Source organism: Sus scrofa, chromosome 8 (assembly GCF_054392235.1).
Source record: "Sus scrofa isolate SSC_HxYL_T2T_F1_AM1 chromosome 8, Sscrofa_HxYL_maternal_Yorkshire_Landrace_v2.0, whole genome shotgun sequence".
In the NCBI taxonomy this organism is placed as follows: Eukaryota; Metazoa; Chordata; class Mammalia; order Artiodactyla; family Suidae; genus Sus; species Sus scrofa.
Genome location: NC_139390.1, coordinates 19,975,555 through 19,990,889, shown reverse-complemented (window position 1 = coordinate 19,990,889; position 15,335 = coordinate 19,975,555). Strand labels below are relative to the sequence as shown.

General features: G+C 39.7%; 1 protein-coding gene and 1 long non-coding RNA gene across 4 annotated transcripts in view; one reads left to right on the top strand and one right to left on the bottom strand.

The window, feature by feature from the left end:
* The window catches only part of RBPJ (recombination signal binding protein for immunoglobulin kappa J region), a 233,547-nt gene that overhangs the window by 106,831 nt on the left and 111,381 nt on the right, over positions 1 to 15,335 (bottom strand). The window lies entirely within an intron of this gene.
* The window catches only part of LOC106504605 (uncharacterized), a 73,526-nt gene that overhangs the window by 3,817 nt on the left and 54,374 nt on the right, over positions 1 to 15,335 (top strand). Inside the window, exon 2 of the long non-coding RNA XR_014812274.1 lies at positions 6,451 to 6,540. This is a non-coding gene — a long non-coding RNA (uncharacterized LOC106504605). The remainder of the gene's footprint in view (positions 1 to 6,450; positions 6,541 to 15,335) is intronic.

Sequence of the window (15,335 nt, the reverse complement as noted above, 5' to 3'; positions counted from 1 at the left end):
AGAGAACTAAATGCAGTATCACTGCAGCACTGATTTGGAACAGGCTGGCTCAAGAGGACAATGCCCATGAACACACAATCCTTTGACCCTCCATCCTAAGAAGGCTTTTCACTCATGCTCTAGTCCAGACCATTAATGGCCATCTGAGAGTCCCGGCCACTGAAAGCCATGGTAAACCACAAGTCAAATCACAACTCATTTTCACCCTAATATATGCTCTACCTGCATACTTTCCCCATGCATGCAAATGACGATTCCATCCTACCACCTACTTAAGCCAAGAACCTCAGAGTCATTCTTGCCTCCTTTCCCTCTCCCATCCAGCATCCAAATTACAAAATCCTGCTGACTCCACCATCAAACAAGGCCAAACACTTCCACATCTCCATGGCAACCAGCCCAGTCTAAACCATCTCATCTCTCACCTGGTTTCCAGAAAGTCTCCTAACTGGTTCTCCCTTCATCCATTCTTGCCGTCCCTCAGTCTGTTCTCAGCAGGGGATTCAGAGTAACCCTCTAGAACTCCCAATGGTTTTTCCATTTTCCTATGAGGACCTGCACAGTTGGGCCTACCACCCAAATCCCCTGACCTCCTTGACCTCGCCTCTTACCCTTGCTCCTTGAGCCCTAACCTTCTTTGCTGTTCCTAGGACTTCCTCAACTCCCATCTTTGCTCTTCCCCTCCCCTCCTCATGCTCCTTCCTTCACTATTTTCAAGTCTTCGCTAAAGTGTCACCTTCTCGGTGAGGCCTTCCCTGCCCATGTTCAAGAAAGTTAACTCCTCATACTTCCTTTTCTTTCATTCTGTGTTTCTCCCACAGCACTTACCATAAACTAACAGACCGTATATCATATCTGTGTATTGTAATTATCCTCTGCCTCCCCCCCATTATAATGCAATCTTTTTTTATTTTATTTTATTTTTTATTTTTAGCTGCACCCATGGCAGATGGAAGTTCCCAGGCCAGGCATCGAATCCTAGCCACAGCTGTGGCAATGCAAGATCCTTAACCCACTGTGCCAACTCCAATTATAACGTAATCTTAATGAGAGTAGGGAGTTTTGTCTCTTTTATCCATTGTTCACACCTTAGTCTCCAGAACAATGCCACCAGAGCATGACAGATGCCCAGTATTTGTGGAATGAGTGAGATGTCATCCACTTCTAGAGCAGAGTAGAAAAGATTCTGCAGACTTAGCCTTTAAGGGTTCAAAACAATATGGAGGCTAGACCAGTAATGAGTACTCCACTCCAGTGCCAGCTTGCCTGGGAGGAAAAAAGAGCCTACAGAGCAAACACCTGTATAAACTTTTTGCAAAAAAAAAAAAAAAAAAATTCTTACTCCTAGGTTAGACCAGTAGGTGAGCCTAGCATTTCCTTTACTCCACTGAAGAACCTCAGGAAAGAAAACCCTATTGGCAGGACATAAGGAAACAGGTATTCGCATGTGTTGCTAGTGGGAGTGAAAATGGGTATAATCTTTATGAAAACCATTTTGATAAAACCGTTACTACCTGTTAATCCTGCAATTCCATTTCTAGAAATTTTTCCTACAAATACACTCACACGTATGAAATTACCTCTATGTGTACTGCAGCATTATTGATGGTAGAGAATTCTAGTAGTAACCTAAATATCCATCAAAAGATGTCTTACTAAACAAAAAACCACCATTCATAGAATTGAATCTATGCATCTGTTAAAAAGTAGGGGCTAATTTTTATGTTCTTATGGGGAAGGATCACAAAGTTTAAAAAAACAAGGTGCAAAATAATGATAGATAAATATATACTTATTTGCCTATATCTTCTACAGGGTTCTGGAAGGACACACCAGAAGCTCTAACAGTGACTGCTTCACTGTTAGGGACTCAGCTGTTGAGGATGTAGGTGAGGAGGTAGCTTTTCTCAGTCATCTGTCTTGGATCCTTTGAACTTTGTACCAGGCACATGTATTGCTTATTCAAAATCTAAAACATTGTAGAACTTCCCTAGTAAGTCAGTGGCTTAAGGGTCTGGCATTGTCACCGCTACAGCACTGGTTCCATCCCTGGCCTAGGAATTTCTACATGCCATGGGCAAGGCCAAATACATAAATAGAACTTTTTTTTTTTTTTTTGATCTTTTTTTTGTGTGTCTTTTTTTAAGGCCACACCCATGGCATACAGAGGTTCCTAGGCTAGGGGTCAAGTCAAAGCTGCAGCTGCTGGCCTATACCACAGCCACAGCAACACAGGATCTGAGCTACATCTTCGATGAACCCCATGGCTCATGGCAATGCCAGATCCTTAACCCACTGAGCGAGGCCAGGGATCAAATCTGTGTGCTCATGGATACTATCCAGGTTCGTTAACCACTGAGCCAGGAACTCCATGAAACATTTTAAAAGGAGAGAAAGAGGAGTTCCTGTCGTGGCTCAGTGGGTTATGAACACAACTAGAATCCATGAGGATATGGGTTCAATCCTTGGCCTTGATCAGTGGCTTAAGGATCTGGCATTGCCGTGAGCTGTGGTATAGTTTCCAGATGCAGTTCAGATCTGGGTGTTGATGTGGCTGTGATGTAGGCCAGCAGCTGCAGCTCCAATTCAGCTCCTAGCCTGGGAACTTCTATTTGCCACAAGTGCAGCCTTAATAAGCAAAAAATAAAATAATTTTTTTTAATTTTAAAAAAATGAAAGAAAAGGGATAAATGTGCAAGAAGAAAAAATGACCAAATAAAAGCATTTTCTTCCTCCTACTTGCTAGAAAATTATTTTCCAATAGAAGTCATGTACATGATTTACCATCTCAGTAGAATTAAGAACTGCAGGAATTCCCATTGTGGCTCAGTGGAAATGAATCTGACTAGTATCCCTGAAGATGCAGGTTCAATCCTGGCCTTGCTCAATGGGTTAAAGATCCGGTGTTGCCGTGAGCTGCGGTATAGGTCATAGATGCAACTCAAATCTGGCATTGCTGTGGCTGTAGTGTAGGCCAGTGGCTACAGCTCTAATTCACCCTCTAGCCTGGGCACCTCCATATGCCATGAGTGCAGCCCTAAAAAAACAAAAGAAAAAAAAAAGAATGGCAGAGCTGTCAGTACTTAACTCCAATCACTTGTGAACACTGGACTCACAGTCCATTTAAACAGCAAGTTGAGAGCCCCTGCCCCTCCACATCAAGCATGATATTTGGTGATTTACAAAGATAGACAGTGCTGAGACCTCAGGGCACTCCTAAGCTAACAGAATACACAGACCAGCTGCAGGGTAATCCTAAGATAGAAATATGAGTTTAATGGCAGTGAGGTACAAGTGGAAGAGGCACCTAACCTTTGCCCGATGGGCCCAGGGAAACCAGGCAGAGATGACTTTTGAACTGAATCTTCATGGAGTGGGAGTTCAGAAGATGAAAAGAGGAGGAAGCCTAAGAAGCACAGGAAACAGCATGTTCAAGCTCTGAGGTGTCAGAGTCTCGTACTCAGGGGAAGTCCAGGTGGTGCATGAAGACTCGGGGATAGGCAGCCCACGCAGGGTCACAAGGAGAACCTGGCAGACAGGTGGTCCTCAAAAGTCGGTGGGCATCAGAATCACCTGGGTCCCACTCCCTAAGAATCTAAGTGATCAAATCTGGGCTGAAGCCCAGAAACAGGCATTTCTAGCAGGTTGGTCAGGGTTTCTGATGCAAATTGTCCATGAACCAAGCTTTGAGAATCTTTGTTGTTGGAGATGGGTGTCGTCTTTTCTTTGGGAGTTTCACATTAAAGGGACAGATGGCATATCATTTCTTTGTTACCAACAAGTGAAATATTTAACATTAAGAGGAATGCAAACTATTGCCTTTGGAATGGATAAGCAATGAGATCCTGCTGTATAGCACTGGGAACTATATCTAGTCACTTATGATGGGGCACAATAACGTGAGAAAAACAATGGATACATGTATGTGTGACTGGGTTACCTTGCTGTACAGTGGAAAGTTGACAGAACACTGTAAACCACCTATGAATGGAAAAATTAAAATTATTTTTAAATATATATATATGAACAGACACTTTACCAAAGAAGAGCTGTGACTACTAATGGTAAATAAACACATGAAAAAGATGCTCCACATCATTAGCAATTAGGGAAATGCAAATTCAAACCATAATAAATGGCTTAAAAAGTTTTTTTTTAACTGACGACCCCAAGTGCTGGTAAAGATATTGACGAATGGCATCGGCCATTCATTGTTGGTGGGAATGCAAAGTGGTTCAGCCAATTTGGAAGACAGTTTGGCAGTTTTTTTAAAATTAAACATGCACGTCCCATAGGATGTAATAATTCCTCTGTTATTACACAAGAGAAATAAGAACATGTCTGCACAATAAATAAATATTAAGAGGAGTAAGTTGGGAGCCCCTAAGTGTATGTCCAGTAGACACGTGGAATAGACAGTGGCAGTGAGATGAACACATTTGTGAAGGGATCGTGTTTTGCTGTGCTGATTTAAACAGAGTGACCCATTTCAACATTGGCTTTAATTCTAAGATGAAGTTACACCATCTCTTATAAATGAGACCCACTAAAACATTGAAAATTTTACTAGGCAGCCCCATGAGAGAGAACACAGGCCCTAACACCAAATTGCATGAGTTCTAGCTCTAAGAACTTAGACAAGTTATTTTTCCTGTCAGTGCCTCAGTTTCCTCACCTGTGAAATGGAGACAGCAGCACCGAGCTCATGAGCATTCAAAGTGTTTATGATGTCTAAAGCACATAGAATGCTACCTGTAATATAATTGCTACAGTAGTGTTCATTTTTGTTGGGGTTTTTGTTTGTTTGTTTGTTTATGGCTGCACCCAAGGCATATGAAAGTTCCCAGGCCAGGGGTTGAATCTGAGCCATGACTGCAACTTACACCACAACTGCAGCACTGCCAGATCCTTAACCCACTGCACCAGGCCGGGGATCGAACCCTTGCCTTCTTTAGTGACCCAAGACAGTGCAGTTGGATTCTTCACCCACCGTGCCATAGGAGGAACTCGAGTGTTTGGGGGTTTTTTTGTTGTTGTGTTTTTTGTGGGTTTTTTTTTTTTTTTTTTTTTTAGGGCCACAGATGTGGCATATGGAAGTTCCAGGCTAGGGGTTGAATCAGAGCTGCAGCTGCCCGCCTACACCACAGCCACAGCAACAGATCTGAGCTGTATCTGCAATCTACTCCACTGCTCACAGCAACGCTGGATCCTTAACCCACTGAGGGAGCCAGGGATGGAACACGCATCCTCATGGATATTAACTGGATTTGTTTCTGCCGAGCCACAATGGGCACTCCCAGTGTTCATTTTCATCATTATATTATTTTTATTTAGTAAGTTCATACGTTGCCTTCATCTCATGAAAATTCTTGCAAAGCATGTCTTGAATGCTTCAACAGTCAATGTTAAAACAGCCAAACATAGTGATGATTTTGACCAGATTGATGTTAGTTCATTTCAAATTCATTTCATTATCATACCCATTCAGAAATGGCAATATCCTTATTATTATTTAATTTCTAAGAGAGTCACATGTCCAGAAGGGTTGGGAAACCTGCTGTAGATGGCCAACAAAAGCCCCTAAGGGTGTAAAGCAGGGCTTGATGTGATCAGATTGTGAGGCGGCTGTGTGCCTAAGCAAGTCTTACTCATAAGTCACATTGGAAATTAGGAACATTTTACTTCACAGAAGTCTCTTAACTTAGGGTTTTTATTCATCTCAATGCCTCCCTTTTTTTGGCAGGGGGAGGGGGTGGCACGCAGGTAGTCCTGCACATGTGGAAGTTCCTGGGCCAGGGATCAAACTGGAGCCACAGCAGTGACAACATTGGATCCTTAACCTGCTGCGCCACAAGTGAACTCCACAAGTAAGAGTATCCCTGTCATTTTCTACTATATTTTAATTAAGTTTAATTACATGTACAGGAGATTGAAAAAAAGGTCAAGAGAGATTCCACAGGAGTTCTTTTGTGGTGCAGAAAGTTAAGAATTGGGTGTTTTTGTGGTGGCTCAGGTCACTGCTGTGCCACAGGTCCCACCCCTGGCCTGGGAACTTAAACATGCCTTGCTTGGGCGCAGCCAAAAGAAAGGAAGGAAAAAGGGAGGGAGAGAGGGAGGGAGAGAAAAAGAAAGAGAGAGAGAAAGAAAGAAAGAGAGAGGGAGGGAGGAAGAAAGAAAGGAAGAAAAAAGGAAAGAAAGAAAGAGGAAAAGAGGAAGGAAGAAAGATAGACTCCATAAAGACTATGCAGTTCTATAAGGAAAATAAGCTCTAATTCTAGGATTAAAAGACAGAGAGAGAACACTGAAACGAAGTCACAGAATTGGTTTCAGGAGAACTTGAGAAACAAAAATAAACATTCACCCTTTGCTTTCCAATTGCACTTGAATTTAAACAGGATTCTTTGGCCCTGAGAATATGATTTCTTTCTTTCTTTTTTTTTTGCTTTTTAGGTCCAAGTTAAGCAAAGCTTAACATGTGCAGCAGTTCAAAAAGGTGCAACAAGAAAAAAAAAGGGGCCATTCACCCTGGTAATGTGAAAGGTAAGTGGAATCAAATGTACATTTGGTGAGAAGAATGTGAACAAGTCGAATAATTTGTCAAAAGTTTTTGTAGCTAATAACAATTGGAAGAAAATGTTTCCACGTGTGATTGATATATCTTGTTCTTTTCATGACATAAGCAAGATAAAGCCAGTTAACACTATCTAACACACAATGACAACACCATTTGAATCATAAAATTCCAGTTATCTGTTTATAGAAGAATATATTTGAATTTTGACTTCCTAAATGTTCCCCCTGGTCATGTATCACATATTGTAGTGGTTTTTGGTTCTGTGTTGAGTCAATGCTGAACACTCATAATTAAAAAAACAACTGGGGCATGAAGGAAAAAGCCCTGGACTGACTCTTTGGTTGAGTCCTACCTCCACCACTAGCCAGCTGGCTAATTTGGGGCAAACTAATATTTCCTTATCTGCAAATGAGGAATATAAAACCTATGGCTTACGGTCATTTTGGAAATTAGCTGCCATGAAATACCTGGGTACATGGTAGATACTCAGTAAATGCTGCTTCTTTAGGAAATTCTACCACTTATGCCCATGAACAGTTTTCTATTAGATGGACTATGAATACCTGCCTTAGAGATTTGTTATCAAATTGGATAATTACATAGATAATTAAATGGCACAAATTACCTGGAAGTTTATTGTTTTTTTGTTCTTGTTTTTTTTCTGATCTTTTTAGGGCCACACCTGCAGCAAGCATATGGAAGTTCCCAGGCTTGGGGGTCAATCAGAGCTGTAGCTGCCAGCCTACACCACAGCCACAGCAATGCTGATCCCAGCCGTGTCTTCTTCTTGCACCACAGCTCATGGCAATGCCAGATCCTTAACCCCTGAGTGAGGTCAGGGATCGACCCACGTCGTCATGGATACTAGTGGGGTTGGTAACCACTGAGACTTGATGAGAACTCCTGTATTTATTATTAGTGGGCACATTTATTTGCAAAACTGAATGTATGGTTATATAGAAAATCAATAGAACAGAAAAAGATCTCTATATTTTTCTCCTCTGGCCCATGTTATCATTAACCTGGGGCAGATGACCTTCATCAGTTTTTCAAAGAAAACCTACCAGAAAGGTTTCACAATTTGCATCTGTGTTGTTTAGCGTCAAAGATAGTGTAATGATAAGTATCACCTTGCAGAGATGACCTTTGTGGCTAGCACCCTTGTCTAAAATAGATTAAGAGCTAAGAAGATTGACTTTGGAACGAGTCGATTCAACCACTGACAAATAATGAAAGATATCAAACAATTCCCATATTACGAAATACATAACTCTGTCAAAGACAGCTGACTAATGCAGAATCCCCTTGAATGTCATAATCAAAGTTGGACATTGTCACTATTAAAATTGCCATTATGTCAATAGTTTTCATGTTAGTTAATTTTTAGAATTTTAATTTTCATGTCAATTGGTGGAGATTAAAAAAAGAAATCTTATGAAATTACTGCAGGAAAAAAGGTATCTAAGATAATTTCTAACTAAGCTATCAATAAATGTTGAGAGCAGATTTAGTTTTACGCAATAGGAAAAACGGAACAATTTCATCGCAGTCTCATAGCAATATTATTTAGTATGTAAAACGCATTAAAGAAACTACAGAAATCTTTAAAGACTCTGTGTTAGGTATTATAACCAGCATTGTCCTATGTGGGTTTTTTTCCTCTTAAATGGTTATTTAACAAAATACTATCATGATCAACATTCTGTGGAAAGTAGAATAAATTGTATTAAGGTGTTATTAATATCCCACTAGTGGAAAAAACATTTCTCAAGATCTTAACTGCAAGTCACCACCCATATAAGTACTTTGGGGAAGATTTAGAAATTTATACAAGCTTTTCCTTCATTTTTTCCCCCCCTTCCTCCCAGCTTTCAAAACACTTGGCTTAAATCCTACCCTCAGAATTACTTCTGACTTTAGTGAAAGTTATAAACTATCATCTGGGAGAAATATTTGGCTCCTACTTTTCAAGCCTAAAGTTCTCCAGAAATGTTCTTATGAAACGTGAATCTGATTTTCATCATGAGGCTTTACCTACCTAGCATCAGATTTTCCTTCACCAGCAAATACTAAGTATCTTATTTTTAACTAGCAAAGCTATATCTGTATTGCATGGTACTTTCCAAGTTTTCAAACTAGTCAACAAATCACAGAATCTAGGCCAAAAAAAAAAAGGTCTTAAGAACCGAAAGATAACTTCTAAAAAACAGCACATGCAGAAGTATTCAGTTTTATGAAAGTGTTTTTTAAAAGTTATGTCAGTCTAACATGCAGCAGAACCACTTTCTATTTAAAGAGTGATATGCAGTTTGTGAAAATATGACAATAAATACGATTGAGTCTGCACCCTCCCAGTCCTTCTCATAAATATCTCTTATTTCTGCTGTAGCTGAGGCTCAGAGAGCATGACTTGCACACGTTAGACTTCTAGAAGTGGAATTTATTTTTGTGAGGTTTGTTTGTGCTTTTTTGGCTATAGAATGTTAAATTATTTTATTATTACAACCTGATAGGGGATATCTTGTGTCATATACTCAGAGTATCAGTTACAATTTTTTATTTTATTTTTAAAAGATTTTAATTTTTTGCATAATAGTTGGTTTACAGCGTTCTGTCAATTTTCTACTGTACAGCAAAGAGACACAGTCACACACATACACATATATATATACACATTCTTTTTCTCATATTATCCTCCATCATTGCTCTATCACAAGTGACTAGATATATTTCCCTGTGCTATACAGTAAGATCTCATTGTTAACACTCCAAATGCAATAGTTTGCATCTGTTAACCCTAGATTCCCAGTCCGTCCCACTCCCTCCCCTTCCCCCTTGGCAATCACAAGTCTTCTCCAAGTCCATGAGTTTCCTTTCTGTGGAAAGGCTCATTTGTGCCATATATTAGATTCCAGATATAAGTGATATCATATGGTATTTGTCTTTCTCCTGACTTGGGTCATTTTGCTGTACAACAGAAATTATAAATCAACTATACTTTAATAAAAAAATAAAAAACAAAAATTCACCAAAGACATTATAAGAAGAAAACCTGTAGACCAATAAATATAACACAAATATTCTCAACAAATTGCTAGCAGACACTGGAAAAACCTACAAATAGAAGGGAAATCTCTCAACCTGATAAAAGCATCAATGAAAAATCCAGAATCATTTTTAAAGGTAAAAGACTGATGCTTTCCCACTAACATCAGAAAGAAGACAAAGTCCATTTGGGCCGCTTCTATTCAACACCGTACTAGAGGTTCTACTCAAGCAATTTAGCAAGAGAATTAAAGTCATCCAGACTGGAAAAGAAGAACCAAAACTATCTATTTGCAGATGATAGCACTTTATATATACAAAATTCTAAGGACACTACTAAAAATGTATTAGAAGTAATACACAAGTTTAACAGGTTTGCAGGACACAAGATCAATTTCAAAAATCAATTGTATTGCTATATATTTGCAATGGATAATCCAAAAGTAAAATTAAGAAAACAATTCTGTTTGCATCAAAAAGAATGAAATACTTAGGAATGAATTTAACAAAAGGAATGCAGTTCTTTTACTCTGAAACTACAAAATATTATTGAAAGAAATGTTTAAAAATAAAAATAAATGGAAAAACATTCATGTCTGTGGGTTGAAAAATACTATTAATATGGCAATACTCCTCAAATTGATCTACAGAATCAATGCAATCACTATCAAAATTTCAGTTGTCCACTTTGAAGAAATAGACAAACTATTCCTAAGAGTCATATGAAAATTTAAGGAACCCCAGATAGCCAAAACAATCCTGATAAAAACAAAGCTGGAGCATTTGCACTTAGCCTTTTCAAAACTCAATACCAGGCTGCAGTAATCAAGACCATGCGGTACATGCCTAAGGTAGACACATAGTTCCATAGAATAGAAGTGAAAATCCAGAAATAAACCCTCATATTTATGGTCCATTGATTTTCAAGAGTGCAAAAACAATCCAGTGGGGAGAAATGTAGTCTTCAACAAATGGTGCTGGGACAACTGGATATTCACATGCAAAATAATAAAATGGGGCACCAAACTTTACAGCATGTATTAAAATTACCTTAAATGTAAAAACTTGGGATGGGCATAAGCACACTGTTGTATATGGAATGGATGGTCAATGGGGACCTGCTGCAGAGCACAGGGAACCCTAGTCAGTATTCTGTGATAAACTATATGGGAAAAGAAACTGAAAAAGAATGAATGTATATATATATATATATATATATATATATATATATATATATATATACACTTTGCTGCACAGCCGAAATTAACACATTATAAAACAACTATACTTCAATAAAATAATGGGAAAATCAATTAGTTTTAACGACCTAAGCTTTTGTGCTTCAAAACACACTCTTTCTCCCTTCCTCCCTCTCTTCGTTTCTTTCTGTCTGTCTGTCTCTTTTTTTCTTTTAATTTTATGGCTGTATCCAAGGCATATGAAAGTTCCCAGGCCAGGAATGGAATCTGAACCACAGCTGTGAACTAGGCTGAAGCTGCAGCAACACAGCAGGCCAGGCTTTAATCCACCAGGCCAGGGATTAAACCCACGCCTCCGGAAGTGACCCAAGCCTCTGCAGTCAGACTGTTAACCCACTGTACCACAGCAGAAACTCCCAAAGCACGCCCTTAAGGACTTCCTGCTGTGGTACGGTAGGTTAATGATCTGGCTTATCTCTGTGGCATTGCCAGTTCAATCCCCAGCCTGGTGCAGTGGGTTAAGGATCCGGCATTGCTGCAGCTGTGGTGTAGGTCATAAATGTGACTTGGATTCAATTCCTGGCCCAGGAACTTCTGCATGCTGTGGGCATGGCCAAAATTAAAGTAAAAAAATAAATAAATAAATAAAATTAAAAAGATTCCCTACAGAATGGGAGAAAATACTTGCAAATATATATGATAAGGATCTAATATCTAGAACATATAAAGAATTCTTAAAATTGAATAATAAAAAGGCAACTCGATTTAAAAATGGGCAAAGTATACAACATTGTAAATCAACTATACCCCAATAATAATTTTTTAAAAATGGGCAAAGCAGCTAAGTAGACATTTCTCCAAACAAGATTTGCAAATCACCAGTAAGCACATGGAAAAATATTCAGCATCATTAGCCATCAGGAAAATGCAAATCAAAACCACAGTGAGATACCATTTCATACCCACAAGGATGGCAACAACCAAAAAGGTAATGATAAGTGTTGTCGAGGATGGAGAAAATTGAAACACTCATATTTGCTGATGGGAATGTAAAATGATGAAGCCATTCCTTTTTTTTTTTTTTTTTTTTTTTTTTTGTCTTTTTAGGGCTGCACCCACAGCATTTGGAAGTTCTCAGGCTAGGGGTTGAATAGGAGCTATAGCCACCGGCCTACACCAGAGCCACAGCAACACAGGATCCGAGTCATGTCTGCAACCTATACCACAGCTCACAGCAACACTAGATCCTTAACCACTGAGTAGGATCAGGGATCTGATGCACATCCTCAAGGATACTAATTGGCTTCTTTATCACTGCACCACAGTGGGAACTCCAATGAAGCCATTTTGAAAAACAGTCTGACAGTTCCTCAAAAGGTTAGAGTTAACATATGACCCAGCAATTCTACTCCTAGGTACAGACCTAGAGAACTGAAAATATGCATCCAAACAAAAACTTGTACATGAATATTCATGGCAGCATCATTCATAACAGCTAAAAACTAGAAAGAAACCAATGTCCATCAACTGATGAATGGATAAATAAAGTGTAGCATATCTGTAAAATGGAATATTAGGAGTTCCCACTGTGGCTCAGCAGTTATGAAGGCAACTAGTATCCATGAGGATGTGGGTTCGATCCCTGGCCCCACTAAGTGGTTCAGGGATCTGACATTGCTGTGAGCTGTGGTGTAGGTCGCAGATGCAGCTTGGATCCTGATTTGCTGTGGCTGTGGCGCAGGCTGGCAGCTGCTGCTCAGATTCAACCCCTAGCCTGGGAACTTCCATATGCCGCAAGGTGCGGCCCTAAAAAGCAAAAAAAAAAATAAATAAATAACATTATTAGGCCATAAAAAGAAATGAGCCACTATGGAGAACAGTATGGAGATACCTTAGAAATCTATACATAGAACTTCCATATGACCCGCATTCCCACTCTTGGGCATATATCCGGACAAAACTCTACTTAAAAGAGACACATGCACCCGCATGTTCATCGCAGCACTATTCGCAATAGCCAGGACATGGAAACAACCCAAATGTCCATCGACAGATGATTGGATTAGGAAGATGTGGTATATATACACAATGGAACAGTACTCAGCCATAAAAAAGAATGACATGATGCCATTTGCAACAACATGGATGGAACTAGAGACTCTCATACTGAGTGAAATGAATCAGAAAGACAAAGACAAATAGCACATGATATCACTTATAACTGGAATCTAATATCCAGCACAAATGAACCTTTCCACAGAAAAGAAAATCATGGACTTGGAGAAAAGACTTGTGGCTGCCCCAGGGAGGGAGTGGGAAGGATTGGGAGCTTGGGGTTATTGGATAAAACTTGGAATGGATTTACAAGGAGATCCTGCTGAGTAGCTTCGAGAACTATGTCTTGATACTTATATTGCAACAGAACAAAGGGTGGGGGAAAAATGTATATATGTAAGAGGAACTTGGTCCCCATGCTGTACAGCAGAAAAAAATTAAAATAATAAAACAAGAAAAAAAAAGAAATGAAGTAGTGATACATGCTATAATATGAATAAACCTTGAAAACATGCTATTTGAAAGTAACGAAAGGCCCCATATTGTATGATTTTGTGTATGTGAAATGTCTAAAATGGACAAAACTATGAAGACAGAAAGTAAATTACTGGTTGCCGCAGGCTAGGGAGTGTTGAGAGGAGTGTATTGTAAGTGCTAAAGACTTCTCTGAGAGCGATGAGATGTTCTAAACTTGACTGTGGTGATGATTACACAACTTCATGAATATACCAACAAACCACGAAATGTGCACTTTAAAGGATGAATTACACGGTGTGTGAAGTGTATCCCGATAAAGCTGTTAACAACAAAAAGCAAAAAACACAAAAATTAAAATTTAACTTTACTCAATTGGATGCTTTAAAAGTCGTAATATGATCGTAATCTTCACGTCATATGCTGATATAAATGTTCAAATGGGGGCAAATAATAATAAGCTCTGTGGAAAATTAAAGAATAGTCATAGCTCTGTTGGCTGATTCGCTCTCTAGCTTCACAGTAAGTTTGTGACTATATTTCTGACAGGGATGAGATTCCCTAACATTTCAGAAGTGAACTGATCTTATTATTATTATTATTATTTTTTTTTTTTTTTTTTTGGACATGCAGCATGTGGAAGCTCCCAGGCCAGGGATTGAATCCATACCACAGCAGTGACAACACTGGATCCTTAACCCATAGGCCACCAGGGAACTCTAGTAAAACTGATCATATTTTAAGATAAAGTCCATAGCTGAAATCGTTGGGTACCCACTTAATCCAAGGGACGTCATGTGCAGGATCTCATCTGATCCCCCCACACCCCTAAGACTCCTTTTTCTCTTTTAGTAGCTAAGGAGGCTATGGCCCAGAGAAATTAACTTTCCTTAGCCCTCAGTCACAGTTCCAGGAGTTCCCTGGTGTCTCAGCGGGTTAAGGATCTGTCATTGTCACTGCTGTGGCTTGGCTTGCAGTCCCGGTTACAGATGTCAACTATGAAGGTTGTGGGCTTTCTGATCTTTCCTGTCATCTACCCTATACTGCGCCCGCTGCATCACTTTTTCCCTCCCTACCTGTGAGGAATTAAGGACCCAAAGGCTTGGGACCTGTAGGATAATTACCTGAAAGGTATGCAAATATTTCCTTGAGGACCTAAGACTTGGGACCCCACCTCTAGATTCTTCCTAAGAGCTAGTGATAGGGAGAGGGTAGGGCGTGGGTGTGGAGGGGAGAAATGGAGTTGGAAATGGAACTTCCTTATTTTCAAATGTGGAGGAAGTGATGAAGAAACTGAAACACCAAAGGTTCTTTCCAGCTCTAAAGCTCAATCGGCCCCTTAGTGGAGCTAATGCTAATTGGAATTCAGATAACTATTGCTTCCTCTCCCGACTCAGTCCTACCCTAAGATGGGTAACTGAAGACGTGTTTCCTTTAGGCCTCTAATGTCTACCTATAATTTCATTAGGAAGTGGGCTCTAAGACCCTTCCCCCCTTAGCTGTCCTATGTTGGCAAAATGCATGCCATCAAAATCATCTTTGCAAATTCAGTCCTTTTATACTCTTATTTTATTTATTTATTTTTTTCTGCACCCATGGCATGTGGAAGTTCTGGGGCCAGGAACTGAACCCACGCCGCAGATGCAGCCTGCACCGCAGCTGTGGCAATGCAGGATCTTTAACCTGCTGCTCCACAAGGGAACTTCCTATACTGATTTTTAAAAATCATCCTTAAGCTTCATGTTTAATTTCAATCTGTACGATGTCTATTTTCAGTCCTAAAATTGTTTTTATTTTATATTTTATTTTTTCATTTGTTTTGTCTTTTTAGGGCTGCACCCGCAACATATGGAGGTTTCCAGGCTAGGGGAACTACAGCTGCCGACCTATGCCACAGCTGCAGCAACGCAGGATCCGAGCCAGGATCCCTAGGATCCCAGCCGCGTCTTTGACCTACACCACAGCTCATGGCAACGCCAGCCTTAACC